Source organism: Triticum dicoccoides, chromosome 3B (assembly GCF_002162155.2).
Source record: "Triticum dicoccoides isolate Atlit2015 ecotype Zavitan chromosome 3B, WEW_v2.0, whole genome shotgun sequence".
NCBI classification, from domain to species: Eukaryota; Viridiplantae; Streptophyta; class Magnoliopsida; order Poales; family Poaceae; genus Triticum; species Triticum dicoccoides.
In genome coordinates this window covers 33,823,889-33,845,943 of record NC_041385.1, presented here as the reverse complement: position 1 = coordinate 33,845,943, position 22,055 = coordinate 33,823,889, and the positions used below count along the sequence as shown (strand labels likewise).

Sequence of the window (22,055 nt, the reverse complement as noted above, 5' to 3'; positions counted from 1 at the left end):
AGAGAGAGACGGAAGAAGTGGCCGGCATCGAGCAAGGAAGCAAAGCAAAGATGGTCCATTTTACAGTACGTACCTGGAAGACGGGAGGCTTGAGTGGCAAGGAGCAGAGGGGGCAGTCCAGCAGGGACTTGTCGAAATCGACGGCGATCTCCACTCTCGGGGCGGCGGCGGCGGCGGCCGCCATCACCGTCGCTGCGGTCTCCCCTTCTTCCTCCTTGAGCTGGACACCGTCGTCACCGAGAGGGACGCCGGCGTCCGGCGGCAACACCCAGTTGTCCTTGCCGCCGCGAGTGCGAACCATCTTGTTGCCGGCGCGGCGCAGAGGAGGGGAAGGGGAATGCGGGCGCGAGGACTGGGAGAATGGGGAAGGGGAATGCGGCCAGGAGGAAGAAGTTGCTGTGACTCTGGATGAGCGGAGCAGAGCACGGGAGGAGAGCGAATGGGTGCGCAGAGCAGAGCAGTTTTGCATCAAATCGGCAAGCCATGGGCGGTGGTGGTGGTGGGGTGGGGGAGTGGCCACGTGAAGGAGAGACAGACGGACAGAGACATCTTCCGCTCCTCCTTTTAAATTTTGATTTTTGAAGCCTTGCCCGCGAAAAGCTCTGCCTTCTCATTTTCATTTCCCCCAAACTTCATTTTTTTTTCAGATTCTCATTTCCCCCAAACTTCATTGGATTTAATCTTCCCTCGGTCCCATAACGCGTCAAAAATGCTCCTATATTATGGGACGGAGGGAGTATTTAAAAGAAAAAAAAATAGTTGTCCTTCCACTCTATTTCAGCCTGTGTACGGACATCTCCCCAGTTGGGCTGCCTCTAGCCGGCCCAAACAGGCACCTGGTAAGCCAGTAAACCCCCAGCTGCGGTGCAGCGTCGTCCTACCGCATGCCCTATCTGTCGTGTGAGGTTTCCTCGATAATTTAGATAATAATACATCAGACAAGAGCTTTGGGCGTTTAATGACTACATCTCATGAATCTCTAAGGATAGCAGAAGAGTATGCCAGCTAGCAGAGAGTGAAAATGTTTGGTTTTTCGATTACCCCTCCTGATTTTGTGAACGTCTTGTGTGCTTCAAGTCGCCACGACATCTGTGAATTCTCCGATGTTATGGTAGGAAGGGTGCACACACAATCCAGAAGGGCCCTTAAATGCGCAAAGAGGCAATTTTTGGTTGTCCCTCCCAATTTTGTGCTCGGCAAGAAGATTCATATGGCTCGCGAAATCCTTTGTCAACAAATTGGCGCTCATATATATTTTAGTAGGGCGGATGTATGCACAATCAAGAGAGGTGATAAAATCCCAAAAATAACCTATGACACCCCATTGGCCATATGAATTGCCCACGTGCGGCAGCTACGACACACCACCGCCGACCACCCATCTCTGTCATCGGGCACCATCCCCGGACGAAGACCGCCACGCGGTGCTGCTCCTCCGAAATGAAGACGGCGCCACACTTCGACAGCCGGGAGGGGGAAGCAGCAGCAGATCATTTTCCACGTGGCGGCAGCCTAGTTAGGGCTGTGAAAAAATCCATGGTGTTTTTCTCCACGAAGGAACGGCACCAACACGTAGCATCCATGGCATGACATCGCCTCGCCGGACCGATTTTCACAGAAACAGTGATACCGTCATGGGAACGAGACAGGCACCATCAGCTCACAGCTAGCACTGCACTCATTGCAGGGTCAAGCTTCAAAAAGAAAGGTAAAATGCTTTGCACTAGCCACTCACGCCATGGCTTGCATTGCCGTTTCCGTGCAAAAGTATGGATGCCCACTCTTTCAAGTACTACTTCCATACATCTATCTGGTGTTTTTCTCTTCTTTCATGTGTTCGGGAGATCGAAATGTGCATCTCGACAAGAAGAAAAGAATTGAACTTATAACTTGAACTTATAAAATATTGTCTACTCTAGCCTTTTACTTCCTCCGTCCGAAAATACTTGTCATCAAAATGGACAAAAAGTAATGTATCTAGTACTAAAATATATGCAAATACGTTCCCTTTTATTCATTTTGATGACAAGTATTTCCGGACGGAGAGAGTACAAGTTTAGGAAGAAGAAGAAGAAGTTCCTCGCACTCACCAACTATTGCCTGATCTCTTCCCGTTTTTGTTACATGCATATGGCATGTCTGCAATTTTCTCTTCGTAGTTAGCATCAAATCTTGTATATGCATGGTTTTTTTTTTCTGAGCAACCTGAACTTTCAAGACAAAAATGGCAGCTCCAAAAGTCCGTGTTTATGGTTCAAACAAATCCTGGTATGATATATCTTCATTTCTGGGCCTTATCAAGAACACTCCTGTCCTGAATATCATCAGTTATATGTTTTAGTGATCTGAACTATATTTGGAAAATATGAGACGATTTCAGACAATATGTATCCAGAATATGAATATGCTTGCACAACATAATTAGGAGAGGATATTCTCGGGGGAAGAAATTCAAGTACGTACCCTCGCCAAAAAGAAAAAACTTCAAACAATTAGCACTAACTGACGGCGTTGTTCCACCTTCGCTGTTGTGAATTCCTCTGTGAGCCACAACTACAATATATAGTTCCAAGCTCCGCATACAAAACACAGTTTTAACAAACATCACAATGTAGTTGCTCACAAATTTCAACCTACATCTCAGCTTGCACTACTGATGTTATTCAGCCTTCACAATTGTAAGTTCATCTGTGAACAGAACTGGAATATAGCTTCAGGCTTCGTGTACCAAAATACAAAAAAAAATTCCACAAATTTAACAGTGTAGTTGCTTTCACAAATTTCAATCTATTGCTGGTAGTTTTCTCAAGTCCCAAAATAACAGCAGACGTGTACCTTTTACAAGTACATCAAGATGTGAATGACAAACAAGACAGGTTCAAAGTCTTTCTGAGATATTTAACTGGAAGCAGCAGCTTGTCAGACATTACATCGCAGAAATGCACATGAACATCGAAAGTATTGCGGTAAACAGTCAGACGCAGGTTACACTGTAGATGGATTTGGTGCAATGAGAATATAATTCTGAGATACAATCGTGAGCTCCGACCAAACCACAAATGCGATGATGGTGGTTCCGTAAACATGCATGAGACAATCTAGAGCAACAACAGTTTGAAAGTTTCATGGGGATCATATTCAGTATTCAGTCAGCTACCTCAGTTCAGAGAGTTGGTAGAGGGGGTCTTCGCAGATTTTTCAGTGTCAGGAGAGGAAATTAATTCTTCTAGTGTGCGGAACCTCCTGTGATCGGCTGCCGGTTCTTCCATGGGCCCGGGCCCCTTGCAATGTTCACGCTTCAGTTGAAACCTAGGACTTGTCCTAGGAGTGCCAGTATGGTAATCCTTCCTAGCATGTTTCACCTCCCCTCTCACCAGCACTGCATCGGCACCTTCAGAGGTCAGAGCCTTCGCTGGCAGCTTTTCCACAGGCCTGTTATGACAATCAAGCTTGGGTACAAACCTAGGACTTATCCACTAGCAGAAAACGGCCCATTTGTCCTGGTTCCAGAGGCCCTTTAGTCCCGGTTCTGAAACCGGGACTAAAGGGTCGGGACTAAAGCCCGAACCCTTTAGTCCCGGTTCACTTACGAACCGGGACAGAAGGGGCTCCACGTGGCCGCTGCGGCGCGCCTAGGCAAGAGGACCTTTAGTCCTGGTTGGTAATACCACCCGGGACCAAAAGGCCTCCACGCGTCAGCAGCTGGCAGGAGTTGGAGTTTTTTTTGAAAGGCGGGGTTTAGGGGTTTTGGAGGGTTAATTTAGGGGTTTCATATTGTGTTAGCTAGCTAATAGAGAGAAGTGTCCTCTTTTATCTCCGTCCTTGGTCGATGCTAGCTACTATATGTATAGAGAGAAGTGTCCTCTCTTCTGCTACTATAGTTTTGTGGAATGCAACAGAGAGAAAAACATTTCTGCTTAAACATCTCATTGCATACCAATTTCACTTTCTGTACATAACAATTTGACATTGCTTAAACAGCTGCAGTACATAACAGTCACTTTAATTGGAAAGAAGTTTGTGGTCTACTTAATTTGATGATACATTGATTTATAGCGAGCCACTTCCTGAACATCATGAGCATTTACATTTGTTTGGTAACCCTGAAATGTGCACATTTTGCGTCGCTCGAGTATCAACACTCCTCGGCCATGTTTTGACTCTGCAGAGACCTGAATTGGACGAGGCCAAAATTGAAGCCATCAAGAGTTGGCTGACTAAAGTATTCTTCAGTTGACTTTGAGTTTTATGGACGCTCTGTCATAGAATGCTGATAAAATTCATGTAAATCAAAGAAGGCCCTCCAATTCCGACATTATTAATTGATGCTAGCACTTGTATTAATTCGAGTTCTTTGTTTTTTTCCTCAAAACTGAATCAATGAAGCACACTCGTCTTCAACAACACAGATCGAGCACGTGCCTAGGATAGTTTGATGGCGTTTTACAAATCAAGCCGGTTCTAAGTTAGCACTCCCTCCATTTTTATTTAGTTCACATATTAGCTTTGGTCAAAGTCAAGCTTTACAAACTTTGACCAAGTTTATAGACAAAAATATTAAGATATACAATAACAAATCAACAACATTAGATTTATTATTGAACGTACTTTCACATCATATAGATTTATCATGATAAATTTTTATATTGTCTTCTATAAACTTGGTCAAACTTTATAAAATTTAACTTCAGTCAACTTTAATATGCAAAGTAAATAAAAACGGAGGAAATACTACTACACGTAGGAAATTTATGAAGTGGCCGGAGGGGCACGTGCGGAGTTAAGTTAACCCATGAAACATCGTGCACCTATCCACCTACGGCGGCTACGCGGTCGCCGTATCCAAAGCAGCCAGCAGCACGCCGCGCAGACGTTCGCCGTGGACCAGCGGATATACGTACATGCATGCATGCGGGGCGTGGTGACACGTACGGTCAAATCGTACCCTGGCTGGCTAGTTCATCCAGTCTAGGAAAGGAGAGCCCGTCCGTGGCCTATTATTCATGCGCGCGGGCGGTCCACCCTGACCCTGTAGTACTAGCTCCGTTCCATGCATGCGTGCGTGGAATCCATCGTAGGATTTCAGTGCGGCTAAATTTCGTGTTTTGACACTTTTTCCAAACCTATCCGAAATCTAACCCTAGTCTGAAATATTTTTGAAATCTGACCCTTTTGCTACCGTCAGGGACCATGATGGTAGGGTATAACAGCCTACTGCCAAGGACCTTGGCGTAGGGTTACATGCCCTACCGCCAAAAACCTCTAAGTATTGAACACAGTGCGTGCTCGTGCCTACCGCCAAGCACCTTGGCGGTAGGGTTATGCAGGCTACCGTCAGTCCGTTTGGCGGTAGCGATGTTTCTTACCGCCAAAGTCCCTGGTGGTAGGCTGTTAGACCCTACCGTCATGGACTCTGGCGGTAGCAAAAGGGTCAGATCTCAAAAAAAAAATCAGACTAGGGTCAAATCTTGAATAGGTTAAAACACGAAATTTAACTCATCCCATGTGTACTGCTATCCAAACTCATCTATAAATACTCCTGCATACAAGCGTACGGACCACACACCGCATTGCTCACTCACTCATCTCCTACGTCTCCTTCAGGCTACTCTGGTATACGTACGGGTGGTGGGTGCTCAGAGAAGAGGGGACGGAATGGGGACGGCGGCGGCGGCGACGGCGGTGCAGGCGTCGCACGTCGTCTACCCGGAGCTCCAGTCGCTGGAGGCCAAGGAGGTCGCCACGGAGCTGCGCACCGGCTACCACTTCCAGCCCCCCAAGCACTGGATCAATGGTACGCGCGTATTTTCTTTCCATCTATCTACCTCTCCATGTTTGTGGATCATCTCCTTCTTCAACGGCCCATTGCTCATTCCTCGTCGCCTTTATTTGCATGGCATTGACCTACTTCCCATGACGACGCAACAACCAATCAGATCCCAATGGTACGTGACTACGTGTAGCAATTAACTAGTAACTAACTAGTGTGGATATTTGCATGGCACTGTGCTGTGCGACCCAGCATGTATCTAAACCTACACTACGTGAAGAAAATTCGTTCAAAATGTTTGCATGGCACTGTGCACCTAATATGTAAACGTACGTGCGGATGGATGCAGGGCCAATGTACTACAAGGGGCTGTACCACCTCTTCTACCAGTACAACCCCAAGGGCGCCATGTGGGGGAACATCATCTGGGCGCACTCCGTCTACACCGACCTCATCCGCTGGGTGGCCCTCCAGCCTGCGATCTACCCGACCAAGCCCTTCGACGTCAACGGCTGCTGGTCGGGCTCCACCACCATGTTGCCCAACGGCGTCCCCGCCATCATGTACACCGGCATCGACCCCGATAAGAACCAGGAAGAACGTCGCATACCTGGCCAATCTCTCCGACCCCTTCCTCCGCGAGTGGGTCAAGCCCGAGTACAACCCCATCATCACCCCCGACCATGGTATCAACGCCAGTGCTTTTCGGGACCCAACGACAGTTTGGTACGGGCGCGACAGGTATGCACACATACATTTTCTTTTCATCGAGATAGGTACGTGCAAGATTACCGTTCACGGCACTAAGAAATTCCCTTCCCATCTTGGTCCTCCGAACAAATTTTCTTCACAAGTTAGCTCAGAGCTTGGGGGGAGGGGGGCGGTGCCCCCCCAACCCTCCTACCCCCAAACTATATATTGTGCTATGCTTATACATAAAGAATATACGTTGTACCTTATATATGTGCAGACACTTGAGGTTGGTGGTGGGCAGCAAGGAAAACATGAGTGGGATTGCGGTGTTGTACCGGAGCCGAGAATTCCAGAAGTGGGTCAAGGTGCACCACTCGTTGCACACCGGGCTCACTGGAATGTGGGAATGCCCCGACTTCTACCCCGTGGCTGTGGCCGGAGGCAGCCGTCACCATCAGAGAGACATGTACACCGTGGAGTTGCACGACCATGCTGTGGACGAGGAGGTCAAGTACGTGCTGAAGGTGAGTCTAGAACTGACACGGTACGATTAAAACACCGTCGGCACCTACGACTACGACAAGGATAGGTATACCCCTGACCCCGCCTTCCCGGACAATGACTACGGCCTCCACTACGACTATGGTGACTTCTACGCCTTCAAGTCCTTCTTTGATCCGGCCAAGAAACGCCGAGTGCTCTGGGGCTGGGCCAATGAGTCTGACACCATTACCGACGACCGCCACAAGGGCTGGGCCAGCATCCAGGTCACTAGCTACGCTTGCACATGAACAAAATTACTTCTGCTAGTATGTTTTCCACCGTACGTGCTGAGAGCCTGAGATCGAGACGTATTGTTGTTGCTGATTTTCTCAGGCGATACCAAGGAAGATCTTCCTGTCGCGAAGCGGGAGACAGCTGATCCAATGGCCAGTGGAGGAGGTCAAGTCACTACGCTCAAAGCATGTCAATGTCACCAACAAGGCCGTCAAGGGCGGCAAGTACTTCGAGGTCACCGGCTTCAAATCGGTGCAGTTGGACGTGGATGCGGCGTTCACCATCAGGAACCTGGACAAGGCAGAGAAGTTCGACCAGGCGTGGCGGACCGACGCACAAGGGCTATGCAAGAAGTTCAACTCGCAAGTCAAGGGTGGCGTTGGGCCGTTCGGGCTCTGGCTGCTGGCCTCCAATGACCTCGAGGAGAGGACGGCCGTCTTCCTCAAGGTGTTCAAGACCAACGACGCCAATTACGTCGTCCTCATGTGTAATGACCCCGACAAGGTAACATATAAGATATAACTCACCAAAGTCACATTACATGGTATAAAACTTGCAATGTTGGATTATCCATGCATCCAGTGATCCAGATCCAACAGTAATTCCTAATGGTCGCTATCAAATAGGTCATCATACGAGTCACAGATCTACAGGCCGACCTTCGCCGGCTTTGTCAACGTCGACATAGCCAAGACCAAGAAGATCGCCCTCAGAGCATTGGTACGTATATATGTAACCACATGATCAGTGTATGCTCTGGAGTGGATTAAACCGTTGCAAGAGTGGTCTAAACCATGTCGCGAACTTCATTTCAGATTGACCATTCTGTGGCGGAGAGCTTCGGGGCCGGCGGAAAGACGTGTGTCCTGACGAGGGTTTACCCGAGGAAGGCCATCGGGGACGATGCGCACCTCTTCATCTTCAACAACGGTGAGTCGGACATCAAGATCACCAATCTGCACGCGTGGGAGATGAAGACCCCCACGATGAACAAGCTGCTGGAGCAGTAGCAGCAGCCCGGACGATCGAGGAGTAGAAGTAGCCTAGCCTAGCCGTAGCTAGCTAGCTTATTAGTTTCGCTGAGATGGATCAATTAGGAGATGCTGACGTTAAAAATGTAGTTGTACACTTGCTGCCCACGGAAACATGGGAATGAATAAAGGTTTTAGTGGATGATGTTGAAAATTCTCCCACAGGATCGATCACATCAAATTGCACGAACACACGTGCACAAAAATCCGATAGCCAAGGGCCCTTGTCGTGCCCTTATTTTCCACTTTATTTCTCTTTTCTTCTTTTCTCTGTTACAATGACGCAGGCTGATGCATATATATAGGTGCAACAGCCGACTCCAAGCAACCGATCATCACTCCTTTTTCCTAACCTATACGGACTAGTACTACTACCATACTAGGACACGACCAAGCTAACTCCAATTCCAACCGGTCTCAGCTTTCCCAATCTATTAGCACACGTAGACTACTAGCACAAAGACATCATACACTTTCCTAACTAATCAACCGGCAACGCTGATCACCCTAGTACTAATCCTAATTGAAGACTAGAACCTCACACACGTATAACTTGTACTTGTCAAATTAACTACCATAATGTTTGGATTATTCCAACATTCACCCCCTAATCTAAACATCCCACACTTTTTACTCAATGAGACACGCAGACGATCACCTCTTCATCTTGTCCCGTCGATTGTCTCCGGTGACGCGACTTACCGGACCACAACTTCTCTCTTCTTGCAACGATGGCAACCACATCATCGCCATCATACTTTTGTGCCGACTTAAAAATTGAAACCAACGATTATCCGGACTACCAGCCACGTTGCCACAATTTAGCGTGCTACATGCAGACTAAACGCATAGCCTCATGCAGGAACTTAACTTAATCGGTGCGCGTCCATCTTCACGTTGATCTTCATCTTCACGTCGGTTGCTTGCACACAGGGAGACACATCTCTTCACCCGTCACATCTTCACATCTTCTCAGTGTCGCCGATGCCACATCTTATCAAACGACACCTCTTGTCCGACGGTAACACAACTTGCCATATACGTGCAACTCATCTCCACTGTATATGAACACGCCGGAACTCCACTACCACGAACCGAAACGCAAGGCACAATTTTCTTTTTCGATCCGTTCTCACTCTCAACTCTCCTGCCAGTGACGCATCTCAACTGCAGCAGAAGATTCACACACCTCAGCTCTTGGACGCACCTTACAAGAACTCCTGCGCACACCTTGACGACAGCTCGCAACTTTGTCGCCTCTTCCTCGCACCCCGGAACGACGATCTTGACGAGATCTTCTAGCACCGCACCTCGGCACTACCGCTCCCGTCAACCTCCTCCACGTCATTTCGAAGAACGACAATCACCCGACGTCTCACTTGCGACGACGTCCTCGCTGCCTTCATGTCGTCGCTCCGCCGAACGACAACCGCCTGACCCTCCATGTCGCCGCTCGAACGACAATTGCCCGTGTCTCCCCTTCGCTGCACCATCCAGCGGTCGTATCGCCCGCTCTTCTTCGTCGTTGCACCACCCAACGACAGTATCGCCCGCCCCGAGGCGCTAGTCGGGTCGCCACCCCTGGGCAAGCACAGCTTCACCGCGACCTTGCTCTGATACCAATTGTTGAAAATTCTCCCACAGAATCGATCACATCAAATTGCACGAACACACGCGCACAAAAATCCGATAGCCAAGGGCCCTTGTCGTGCCCTTATTTTCCACTTTATTTCTCTTTTCTTCTTTTCTCTGTTACAATGACGCAGGCTGATGCACATATATAGGTGCAGCAGCCGACTCCAAGCAACCGATCATCACTCCTTTTTCCTAACCTATATGGACTAGTACTATTACCATACTAGGACACGACCAAGCTAACTCCAATTCCAACCGGTCTCAGCTTTCCTAATCTATTAGCACACGTAGACTACTAGCACAAAGACATCGTACACTTTCCTAACTAATCAACCGGCAACGTTGATCACCCTAGTACTAATCCTAATTGAAGACCAGAACCTCACACACGTATAACTTGTACTTGTCAAATTAACTACCATAATGTTTGGATTATTCCAACAGATGAGTCCATTTTCGCCTTGAAGAATTGCAGATCAGTTTATGTCCCTTTTTGTTCGACAAGCTGCTGCTGAACTTCCAGTTAAATATCTCCAAGAGATTTTTAACTTGTTTTGACATGTACATTTTCTAAGGTGTTATTTTGATGTACATAAAAAAGGCACACAACCAGTGTTATTTAATTGTCAGTTAAGAAAACTACATTTTTGTTCTTCTCATCCTGGCTGCAAGCTGAGATGTAACTAAACCAGCAATAGGTTGAAATTTCTGTAACGTAAAATTTCTGCGGAGTATGTGATTTGGTACATGGCCGCTGGAGCTATATGAAGGTTGAACATAATCAGTTATTAGTGCTACTTACTTGAAGCTCTGGCCTTGAGCATAACCCCTGATAATCTTGTACAAAAAGTGCTCAAGCAGCGTGGATGCATGCTAACATATTATTTGAGTTCAAGGGAGACCGGATCTAGGGTTTCCACCAAAGCATGTTCGGAAAAGAAGGGGAGGCTGCAACATCAATGCAACAAGGGGAGGTGCCTGTAGGCGCCGCCATCGACGACTCCGGCCTTAGTCAGAGCACGACTTTTGGCAGCAGTCTCCGTGAGCATCTTGCCACATCTCGCCCTTGACAAGTCTTCGACGTATCTATATTTTTTGTATGTTTCATGCCATTATCTTATTCTTTATGCAAACTTTGATATTTGTTTGGACTAACCTATTAATAATTGCAAGACAAGCACAATTACTTGTTTTCCCTTCTGTGTGTAGGAGCTTCATAAAAATTCAATGAACTATGAAAAACCTTCAATGTCCCGTAAAATTTGGAGTTACTACATATCTGTCCATGCAAGTTTAATTATTAAAGATCATCACTTTGACCCCTTAAGATCGAGTCAAATGAAGAAAATCAATACATGAAATTTATACTCCACATCATAGCAAAATTATAGCACTTGGAATCACCCAATTCAAAGTTTGCACGCAGTGTGTGGGCCCAATCCAGTATTTACAAAAACTAGCACTTTCAAATAGAGTGACAAGATTGACTCTAAATCCTTCCAAACTTGATGGATTCGAACGTGGTTTGATGCTATAGGAAAGAAAGGCTTTGGAGGGGCCTAAACATGTCCAAGGGCCCTTGGATCAACGCCTTATGGGTTGGATGGTCGAGATTGGAAGACTTGACCTATATATTGTGTACCGGATAACAATTCTAACAAGTGTGTGCACCGGGTATGTTATGTCATCGTTTGCCCAGGCAAAATTCCACCACTACCTTCATAACCATAAAACTTTCTCTCTTTTTATTTTTAGAAACTACTCCCTCGGTAAAGAAATATAAGAGCAGTGATCTAAGCGCTCATATATTTCTTTACGGGAGGAGTAATATATAATAGTACCTGACTTTTAACTTTATCTTTCTAAGTACATTAGTTATATCTTGCATTTTATCTTAGTTGTAGATAGTTTAAGCATAGTAAACGTTTAGTGGTGGGAGAGATAGGGTTTTTTCTCCCGGGCCGCCTGCGGGAGTGACACAGGAGGTGGCGGAAGAAGGGGGGGGGGGGGAGGCAATAATGAGTTTTTTTTCAATCACAAAGTGAAAGGAGGTTTTTATTTCGAAAATGATAAATCCTGAACGTTCGGGATTTCACTATGGCAGATAGAACATTTTATGGCGATTTTAGTTGACGCGAGGATGAAAAGTTTAGTTAGCAAGCACGCCAATTTTCTGGCCGATTTATCATGCTTATCAACTAAATTTACGGTGGTCAACAAATATTTGTCAAAAAGACATTTGATTTGACATGGTCAAATCCTTTCGGGGCTTATGGGCCTTTTTTAAGGTGTGAAAGGAGTTGGACTGTTCTACACGTTCTTTTTGTTGTGCCTGCCCACTGTTCACGATGGGTCCCGCGGGGCAGAAACCCCCCACGTGATCATTGTAGGCCGAGCTCCTCCCATTTCTAGTTTTCTTCCCACCCGTGGCTCCTCCGTCCTCTCCGCCCGTACGCCTGAATCCTCATGGCCGCTCTTGACTGACTGAACCGATCCCTCCCTCGGAGGGCATTCCCCACCAGATCAGCTCCTCCTCCGGTGGGCCGCGCTGCCGTGGGCGCGGAGCGAAGGCCTCCGGTCAATCCGTCCTGCGGGTGAGGAACCCCCGTCTTTCTTTTCTTGGAGCTGATTTTGCGCTGGTTCTTGCTCGCTGCTCAACGATCTCTGCTGGTTTCCTTGCAGAGCACCGATCGGGCTTTGGTTTCCGGCCGTTTTGTTGGAGCTTGGAAGGGGGCCAAGCGGAGGGGGCGAGGCGAGGAAGGAAGTAGACTGAAGGTGGGGTGAGATTGAGAAGGGGAAGCAGAGGAACCAAGGTCTGCTGCCTCCGTCTGTGTCTTTCTCTTCCCGACCTCTTCTTTTCAGATGCCCTCTTCGGGATTTCCGAACTGTTTCTTCCAAGCATTCGAGAGCCACCGCAGTCAGCTTACACTAGTAGTAGTAGGAGTACGTTGAACAGTAAAACGGAGATCTCCTGCCACTCGGTGGCTGCTGTGAAATGTAAAAGAAAAATGATTTTTTTAGGCTAAGCACACCTTTCAACCAAAGGACACCTTTAGGCCAAACAGTCAACTTACAGTAGTAGTACTTACTACTTAACAGTAAAACAGAGATCTCCTGACATTGGTGGTACTACTAGTTAAATGCAGTATGATTTGTTTATGCTAAGCACACCTTTCAGCTAAAGTACTTGGCCAAGGGCACACAAAAAATTAAGGTTTAGCGACGAAGGAACCTGCTGCTCTCCTAAATTGCAATCATCAAAGTTTTCTCCGCCAACCAGGCACGTCCTCAACTTCGCTTGACGAACTGCTGTGAACAAACCTTTCAGAAAATCCTAGATTTTTGCATACAACCGGAGTTCTTCAAATTTGCACGCTAAAATATATGGGATGTTTATGACTGGATGCATGAAAGTAATGTTAATACATTTGTCATCAACAGTAATTCCACCGTTTAGCATTTTATCGCGTGTATTAAGTGAAGAGAGTTCATGGCCGGTACTTTAAGTCGAAGTGGCCGTCGAAGCCAAAAATAGCAGTTAATTAAGGAAATATAGTTGTTTCGTTGATATGATAACTTCGACTCTCGAAGCCAAAAACAGCAGCTAATTAAGGAAATATTAGTTGTTTCGTTGATATGATAACTTCGACTCTCGAAGCCAAAAACAGCAGTTAATTAAGGAAATATTAGTTGTTTCTTTGATATGATATTAGTATCTCCATTCTTAAAGAGGGGTTAGTTGAAAATCCAGTAGTCAGCTTATAGTAGTGTTGAACTTACGGATTACTACTAAATTTGTGGAATGTGTTGAATTTCAGGTCTCAAGATTCACAAATAGCCTCATTCTAGTGGATATGATCAAGAAAGCGACAGTTTGGTCACACTTGGATCCGGTAAAGTCATTTTTGTTCGATTTTTAGGAATGTCGCTGTTACTTTTAACTCAACACATGGAGATGCTAATTGACCTGAGCTATGTGAAAAATTCCATAATTGAGGAAGAACTCTAATTCTTACTACTACTCGAGCTTCTCAACCTCTTGTGAAATCCATTCATTTAGCAATGTACAGAAGGAAATGATAGCTTCATTTTTAATCAAGATATACTGAATGGATATGTAGGAACCAAACCAACCGCTAGAGCCCTGGAATCAGAGTTCTTTGATTTGCACATTAAAATATTTATGACGGGTTATATGAAAATAATCTTACTGCATTTGTCTTCGGTAGTACATTCATTGTTTTTTTACCACATGTACTTACAAAAGAGTTCATGGCCGGTGCTCCAAGTTAAAGAGCTAGTCATGTTATAATAGCTACATAAATGTTCAAATATCTCGATTCTTAAAAAGGGTAGGTGACTTTGGTTATTTTTATTATCCTTGCTACTTGTTTCTTTTCCCTTAGGGGTGAAATGTCTGATGGATGGATATAGCTTCAGCTTGTTTTTATTCCTGCACCATTCTTCATTAATCATTGCTCATGCAATTTTACTATTTCAGGCCACAAAATGACTGTAATAGTTTTCATAGATCTGAGTGATCATGATATTATTGACTTGAGCAGCAGCGACGACGAGACTGTTCAGGAGGATCATATTGCTACTCAGCACCGGGCGGCGTCGTTTGATAGCAAGACTATGCATGTCATAGCTGGTGAAGGAATCCAAGATGTGCAGGCTGCTTTTGTTGCAACTAGTGAAGGAAGGCAAGATGTGCAGGCTCTGTTTGCTGCAGCTAGTGAAGGAAGACAAGAGGCTGCTGCTTGCGGACATGCTTTGGAAGTCACCACATTGTCCTTGGTTACGGAAAAAGAACCGCTTGTTGTAGCTAGTGAAGGAAGCCAAGATGTGCATGTCAGGCAGCGGCAGCAAGATCGATCGGATTCAGAGAGAAGACTAGGTGTTTTGCGTTGCGCACAAACTGCAACTTTTCTTGTTTTTCCTTCTCTGTTATTTATACTGCGATTACAGAATGACTGGGAGAGTGATCCGAGCTTCACGGCCGTGCCATTCCACGTCCACTCGCCACCTCCCTTTACGCCGCCATGCTCGCATGAGCTCGTGCCATCCCACGATGCGCGCACAGCGGCCTAACTAACCTAGCTAAGCAAACTAAGAATCGGTCAGTGCACAAACAGGCTCATGCACTAGCCGTTTTACTTCTAACTGAACTTGACTGACGACTAAACTAGGCGCAGGATTACAGAGGCAACAAATCCCCTCCTAATCCTGACGCCCTGGTGAAATCTCCATGACTCCAAGCTTGAGCCTCATCTCCGTGAATCTTGCACGGCCCAATGCCTTGGTAAGAACGTCGGCGAGCTGGCCGTTGGTTCCGATATGCTCAACGCCCACCTTGCCCTCCGCGACCTTCTCACGAATGTAGTGGTAACGAGTGTCAATGTGCTTGCTGCGCTCGTGATGAACTGGGTTCTTGCAAAGCTCGATTGCGGACATGTTGTCTATCCGCAGCTTCACTGTTGCCGGCGGTTTGCCGATCAGCTCCCCAAGAAGACGACTCAGCCACACCCCTTGACACGCCGCTGTCGCCGCCGCAATGTACTCCGCCTCACAGGACGAAAGGGCGACAACCTTCTGCTTCTGCGACGTCCACGTGATGATGCCTGAGTTGAGGAAGAAGGCGTATCCAGTCGTGCTTTTGCGGTCGTCAAGATCGCCTACGTGATCGCTATCACTGAACCCTGTCAGAACAGGATCCGGTGTCTTCCCCTTCATGTAGCAGCATCCATATCCCGTTGTTCCGCTGATGTAGCGCAGCACTTGTTTCACCGCAGCCCAGTGCGCCGTCGTAGGAGCCTCCATGTACCTGCTCACCATGCCAACGGCGTGCGTGATGTCAGGCCTGGTGTTGTAGAGATACCGAAGGCTCCCGACAATGCTCCGAAAACGCGTGGCGTCGACGGCGTCACCAGCGCTCCCCTTGCACAGCTTCAGCCGCGCTTCCATCGGTGTGTGACAAGCGTTGCAGCCAGACATGCCGGCCGCCTCCAAGATCTTCAGAGCATAAGAGCTTTGGCAGATGGTGATCTCACCTGCCTCCTGCTTCACCTCCAGCCCTAGGTAGTAGCTAGCTCAGCAGGCCGAGGTCGCTCATGTCAAAGAGATGATGCATCTGTTCCTTGAACGATGTGATCTCCTCCTCGTACGTGCCCGTGATGATCAGGTTGTCGACGTAGACGCCGACGATGAGCGTCCCCTTGCCGCTGCTCCTCTTGTACACGGCGTGCTCGAGCGGGCTCCACTCGAATCTGAGCGAGACGAGAGATTCGTCCAGTTTGGCATTCCATGCCCGCGGCGCCTGACAGAGTCCATAGAGCGCCTTCCGCAGCCGCAACACCTTGTTCTCGTTGCCGACGCTGACGTACCCTGGTGGCTGGTGCACGTAGACCTCCTCCGTGAGATCGCCATTGAGGAACGCGGACTTTACGTCCATGTGGTGCACCTGCCACTCACAGTGGGCGGCCACTGCGAGCAGCAACCGCACGGTCTCCATCCTTGCTACCGGCGTGAAGACCTCGTCGAAATCCACCCCTTGTCGTTGGACGTAGCCCTTGGCGACAAGGCGCGCCTTGTGCTTGATCACATTGCCCTCTGGGTCCTTCTTGACCTTGAAGACCCATTTGAGGCCAATCGCGCAGTGACCACGCGGGAGCGTGGCGAGCTCCCACGTATCGTTGCCGCGAATCGACCCCAGCTCGTCGTCCATGGCCCTTCTCCAGCACGCCTCAGACAGCGTTGCGTCCACGCTGGCTGGTTCCTCCGCAGCAGCAAGAGACTGCTCGTCCAGCTCGAATGCATCCACCTCTGCTGCCAACACAAAGTCATCGTACAGCTTGTTGGGCTGCACAATGCCGTCGCGTGCTCGCGTGACCATGGGGTGCAGTGGGCGTGGTGGAGTGGTAGTTGTGGCTGCAGTGGTGGAGCTGGGACTTGGCGGTGGCGAAGGGCAGCTTCCCGACGCGCCGTCGCTCTCGAGAGCGGTTGCCGCTGGTGCAGGCGTCGCTGGTTCGGAGGCATCACCTTCATTCGTCGTGGCCACCTGTGTAACCAGGGTGCTTGTGGCTGGGTAGGAGAAGAACTCGACATGGAGCGGAGCAGCCTCCTGCACCTCCGCAGTGTTCTCCCAGTCCCAGCGAGCACCCTCGTCGAAGACGACGTCACGTGTGACGTGCACGCGATTGCCGACAAGGTCGTAGACACGGTATGCTGCCGTTCCGGGCTCATAGCCGAAAAACACCATCGGCTTGCTCCTGTCTTCAAGCTTCGACAGGTGCGGCTTCGTGACCTTGACGTGCACCACACAGCCAAACACGCGCAAGTAACTCACATCAGGTTTGTAACCATGCCATACCTCAAATGGAGTCCTGCCATCGACGCTTTTCGTGGGCGAGAGGTTCAAGAGGTACACAGCTGTTGACACCGCCTCTCCCCAGAACCTGGCCGGCACTGCCATGGCTTTCATCATGCTCCGTGTGGTGGCGATGATCGTCTGGTTACGGTGCTCTACGACGCCGTTTTGTTGTGGTGAGTACGGCGCTGTGAGCTGACGTCCCACGCCCTCGTCTGCACAGAATGCAGAGAACGTGGCCACCGTGAACTCCCCACTGCGGTCCGTGCGGAGCAGATGCAGCTTGCGCCCTGTTTCCACCTCTGCCCCAGCCTTGAACTGCTTGATAGCTGTTGCCGCCTAATCCTTCGTCGTTAGGAGGGTGAGCCACATATGGCGGCTCAGATCGTCGACCAGCAAAAGGAAATAACGACGCCCTCCTGGCGTCGCCGGCGTGATCGGGCCGCACAGGTCGCCGTGCACCAGATCGAGCAGGCCTGTGGCGCGTTTCTTGGCCTGCTGCGGGAACAAGGTGCGGCGCTGCTTGCCCGCCAGACAACTGTCGCACAGCTGCCCGGCGTGATCAATCGTGGGCAGGCCACGCACCATGTCATGGCGCGCAAGCTTGTGGAGCGCGTCGAAGTTGAGGTGGCCGTAGCGCTCGTGCCACCTCCAGGATTCATCGCCGCGCACCGCTGCGAGACACACTGGCTTGGCGATGGCGAGCGTGACGAGGTACAGGCGGTTCCGCGCCCTGGGCACCGTGGCGAGAAGGCGTTCATGGCGATCATGGAGCTTGAGATACCCATCACGGATCGTGATCTGGCATCCGTTTTCCTCGAGCTGTCCGAGGCTGATGCTGCTGCTACGAAGTCGAGGGATGTGGTAGACGTCGACGAGGGCGAGGTGATCGCCGTTCGCGCACGCGAAGAGCACGGTGCCGCGCCCCTTGATCTCCACCAGCGATCCGTCCTCGAACTTCACCGTGCCCGTGATGGAGGTGTCCAGCTCCGAGAAGACAGAGCGATTCCCTGTCATGTGGTTGCTCGCCCCTGTGTCAAGGAACCAGGTGTCGTCACGGCGCGGCTCGTTGGCGAGGAGGACGCGTTCCTCCACCAGATCGACGTGTGCGCCGTTGCCGTTCAGTAGCGTCGTCGGCACGTCCACCCGTGCCATCAGCAGCGACGGGCTGTCGTCGTCGCTGATCGTGCAGATGCGGATGAGGAGGGCGGCCTTCTCTTCCTCGCCGGCCTGGGCGAGGTGTGCCTGCGCTCGGGGCTGCTGCAGTTGCCCCTTTCGTTCTCGCCGTGGCTCCTTGCAGTCACGCGAGAAGTGTCCTGCAAACTTGTTGCAGTTGTAGCACTTGACATGCGACATGTCGCGGCCACCGTTGCCCTTGCCGTTTTCCGGCTTGCCGCGGCCTCTCTTGCCGCTGGCACCGCCGGAGCTCGAGCCCTGATCCTTCATCTTCTTGTCGCGCGCGATCCATTCCTCCTCCGTGAGGAGAAGTTGGGACCCTGCTCCCTCCGAGGACCCGCCCCCGTACCGCTTTTCAACAGTCGTGAGCCGGCAGATCAGCTCCTCCACAGACAGATCTTCCAGATCGAGCAGAGTCTCGATCGAACACGCTATTTGCGAGTACTTAGAGGGAACGGAATTGAGGATTTTTTCCACAACCTTTACCTCCTCCACTTTGTCGCCCAAGGATCGCAGGTTGTTGGCAACGTTCGTGGCGCAGATGGCGAAACTGTCGAGCGTCTCGCCGTCCTTGAACGCGAGCGCCTCGAACTCCTTGCGGAGGCGCTGCGCCGTCGCGTTGCACGCGCGGTGCACCCCCATCTTCATCAGCTTGATCGCCTCCCACGCCTCAGCGGAGGTGTCCTTCGTGGCGAGGATGGGCACCAGCTCCGGTGGCACCGCACGGATCAGCGCCGATAGCGCCACCATGTCCTCGCGATCCCCCGGCTCTCCCATGCCGGTCGTGGCCTCCCAGAAGAGCTGCCAGCCGAGGCTCTGACCTCTGAAGGTGGCAATGAAGAGCTGGTGAGAGGGAAGCTCAAACATCTAGGAAGAACTACCATGCTAGCACTCCTAGGAAAAGTCCTAGGTTTGAACACAAGCTTGATTGTCGTAACGGGCCTGTCGAAGAGCTGCCAGCCGAGGCACTGATTTCTGAAGGTGGCGATGCGGAGTTGGTGAGAGGGAAGGTGAAACGTCCTAAGAAGAACTACCATACCGGCACTCCTCGGACAAGTCCTAGGTTTGAACCAAAGCATGAATATCATAACGGGCCTGTGGAAGAGCTGCCAGCCGAGGCACTGATCTCTGAAGCTGGCGACGCGGAGCTGGTGAGAGGGAAGCTGAAACATCCTAGGAAGAACTACCCTGTTGGCACTCCTCGGAGAAGTCCTAGGTTTGAACCGAAGCATGAATGTCATAACGGATCCGTGGAAGAAATGCCAGCCGAGGTTCTGACCTCTGAAGGTAGTGATGCTGAGCTGGTGAGAGGGGAAGTGAAACATTCTAGGAAGAACTTCCATACCGGTACTCCTCGGACAAGTCCTAGGTTTGAAACAAAGCATGGATGTTGTAACGGGTCTGTGGAAGAGCTGCCAGCTGAGGCTCTGACCTCTGATGGTGCTGATGCAGAGCTGGTGAGGGGGAAGGTGAAACATGCTAGGAAGGATTACCATACTGGCACTCCTAGGACAAGTCCTAGGTTTCAACTGAAGCGTGAACGTCGCAAGGGGCCCATGGAAGAACTGGCAGCCGATCACAAGAGGTTCCGCACACTAGAAGAATTAATTGCCTCTCCTGGCAATGCAGAATCTGCGAAGACCCCCTCTACCGACTCTCTGAACTAAGGTAGTTGACTGAATATGATGCCCGTGAAACTTTCAAACTGTTGTTGCTCTAGATTGTCTCATGCATCTTTATGGAACCACCATTGTTGCATTAGTAGTGTGGCTGGAGCTCACAATTTGCCCCATGTATATCAGAATTAATATTCCCATTGCACCAAATCCATCTAAATTGTAACTTGTGGCTGAGTGTTGACTACAATACTTTTGATGTTCTTGTGCATTTCTGCGATATAATGTCTGACACATTGCTTCTAGTTAAAACCTCAGAAAGACTTTGAACTTGTTTTGTTTGTCATGCACATTTTGATGTACTTGGAAAAGGTACATGTCTGCTGCTACTTGGGACTAGAAAACTTTCAGATTGAAATTTGTGAAAAAAAGTGTGTTTGGTACATGAAGCCTGAAGCTATATTTTAGTTCTGTTCACAGATGAGTTTACAACTGTGAAGGTTGAACACCATCAGTACTTGAAGAATGTTGTTCCTTGGGAGTTGAGAAACAACATCAGGCTACAAACTGAGATGTAAGTGTGCATTAATCATGTAACCAACCAGCAATAGGTTGAAATTTGTGAGTAACTGCAGTGTGAAATTTGTGAAAACTCTGATTTTTATGTGGAGGTTGGAACTATATTTAGTTGTGTTCACAGGGGAATTTACAACTGTGAATGTTGAACAACGTCAGTTATTACTACTTACTGGAAGTATTTTCTTTTTGGCGAGGGTACTTACTCGGAGTTCCGAGCCTGAGCATATACTCTTCTTGTGAGCAACTGTAAGCATAATAACATTGCGGAGACATATTGTCTGAAATCGTCTCGTATTTTTCAAATACTAGTTCAGAAGACTAAAACTGTATAACTGATGATATTCAGGACAGGAGTGTTGTTGACATTGTTGGTTCAGAAACAAAGATATAACGCACCAGGGTTATTTGAATCGTGAACGCTAACTACAAAATCCAGGTTGCTCAGAAGGAAAAAAAACAAGCACACACAAGACTTGATGCTAACTATGAATAGAAAATTGTAGACATGCCAGCTGCATGTAACAAAAACGGTAAGAGAGCAGGCAATAGTTAGTGAGCGTGAAGAACTTCTTTTTCTTTAACTTGTTCTTGTTAAGTGAACAACCGAGAGATATTTGAAAAAAAGGGAAAATGTTTTGCACTGTTAGAAAAGATGTTAAATGCAGGATTTTTTTCCCTACAAATTTGACACGTCTAATATCCTTTGGGTTAAGCCGTTAAAATCCATTTGCCATAAAAGAATCATTCTTACTTTGGGGGAAAAGCCATGAGTGGACATTTTTTTTTAAGTTTCAATTCTTTTCTTCTTACTGAGATACATATTTCAATTTCTAGAACAGTTGAAAGGGGCAAAAAATAACACCAGCTAGATGTATATAAGTAGTAGTTAAAAGAAGTTGATGCTAAGGGCATCTCCAAGGCGGACCGGTAAACCCCCCGCAACCGCCCGGATCGCAAAAGCCATCCAACGAGGTCCTGTATCAGTCCGCAGGGCGGTCCGGACGCGATTTCTTCCACAAAACGGAGACAAAAGTGGGGGAGGTTTGCAGGAGTCCGGACACGCGAAACGTACGAATCCGACATCCCAGGCCCACCCAAAAACCTTTCCCGGACCCCGCGACTCCATCCTCCCCATTTTCTCTCCTTCCTTCTTTCTCTCTTTCCGTTGCCGCCACTCCACCACCGCGGCCACCACGCCACATCCATGCCAGAAATCTGCGTCTCCGTCACCTCCGGCGATCAAGTAGGGCTCCCCGCAGCTTCTCCTCCATCTCCGTTAAACCCCCTATCGTCTGACTGCCCCGCTAGGTACCATCCTCTACCATGCCCGACAACTGTTCGCATGTCGGAGCTAAAAACACTTGTTTCTTCTTCTTTCTAGCAATGGATTCTGATTTGGAGTACATATA

At 48.9% G+C, this 22,055-nt stretch overlaps 1 protein-coding gene, 1 long non-coding RNA gene and 1 pseudogene across 2 annotated transcripts in view; 2 read left to right on the top strand and 1 right to left on the bottom strand.

The window, feature by feature from the left end:
• The window catches only part of LOC119280652, a 2,021-nt gene extending 1,504 nt beyond the window's left edge, over positions 1-517 (bottom strand). The window contains exon 1 of the mRNA XM_037561443.1: positions 74-517. The gene's annotated coding sequence lies outside the window, so the exon portion shown is untranslated. The remainder of the gene's footprint in view (positions 1-73) is intronic.
• Positions 518-5,655: 5,138 nt separating this feature from the next.
• On the top strand, positions 5,656-8,250 carry LOC119279186 (annotated as a pseudogene).
• Positions 8,251-12,342: 4,092 nt separating this feature from the next.
• Positions 12,343-14,921, top strand: LOC119280651. Its single transcript, XR_005138127.1, has 4 exons — positions 12,343-12,500; positions 12,589-12,719; positions 13,725-13,799; positions 14,408-14,921. It is a non-coding gene; the product is annotated as an uncharacterized LOC119280651 (long non-coding RNA).
• Positions 14,922-22,055: the final 7,134 nt, after the last annotated feature.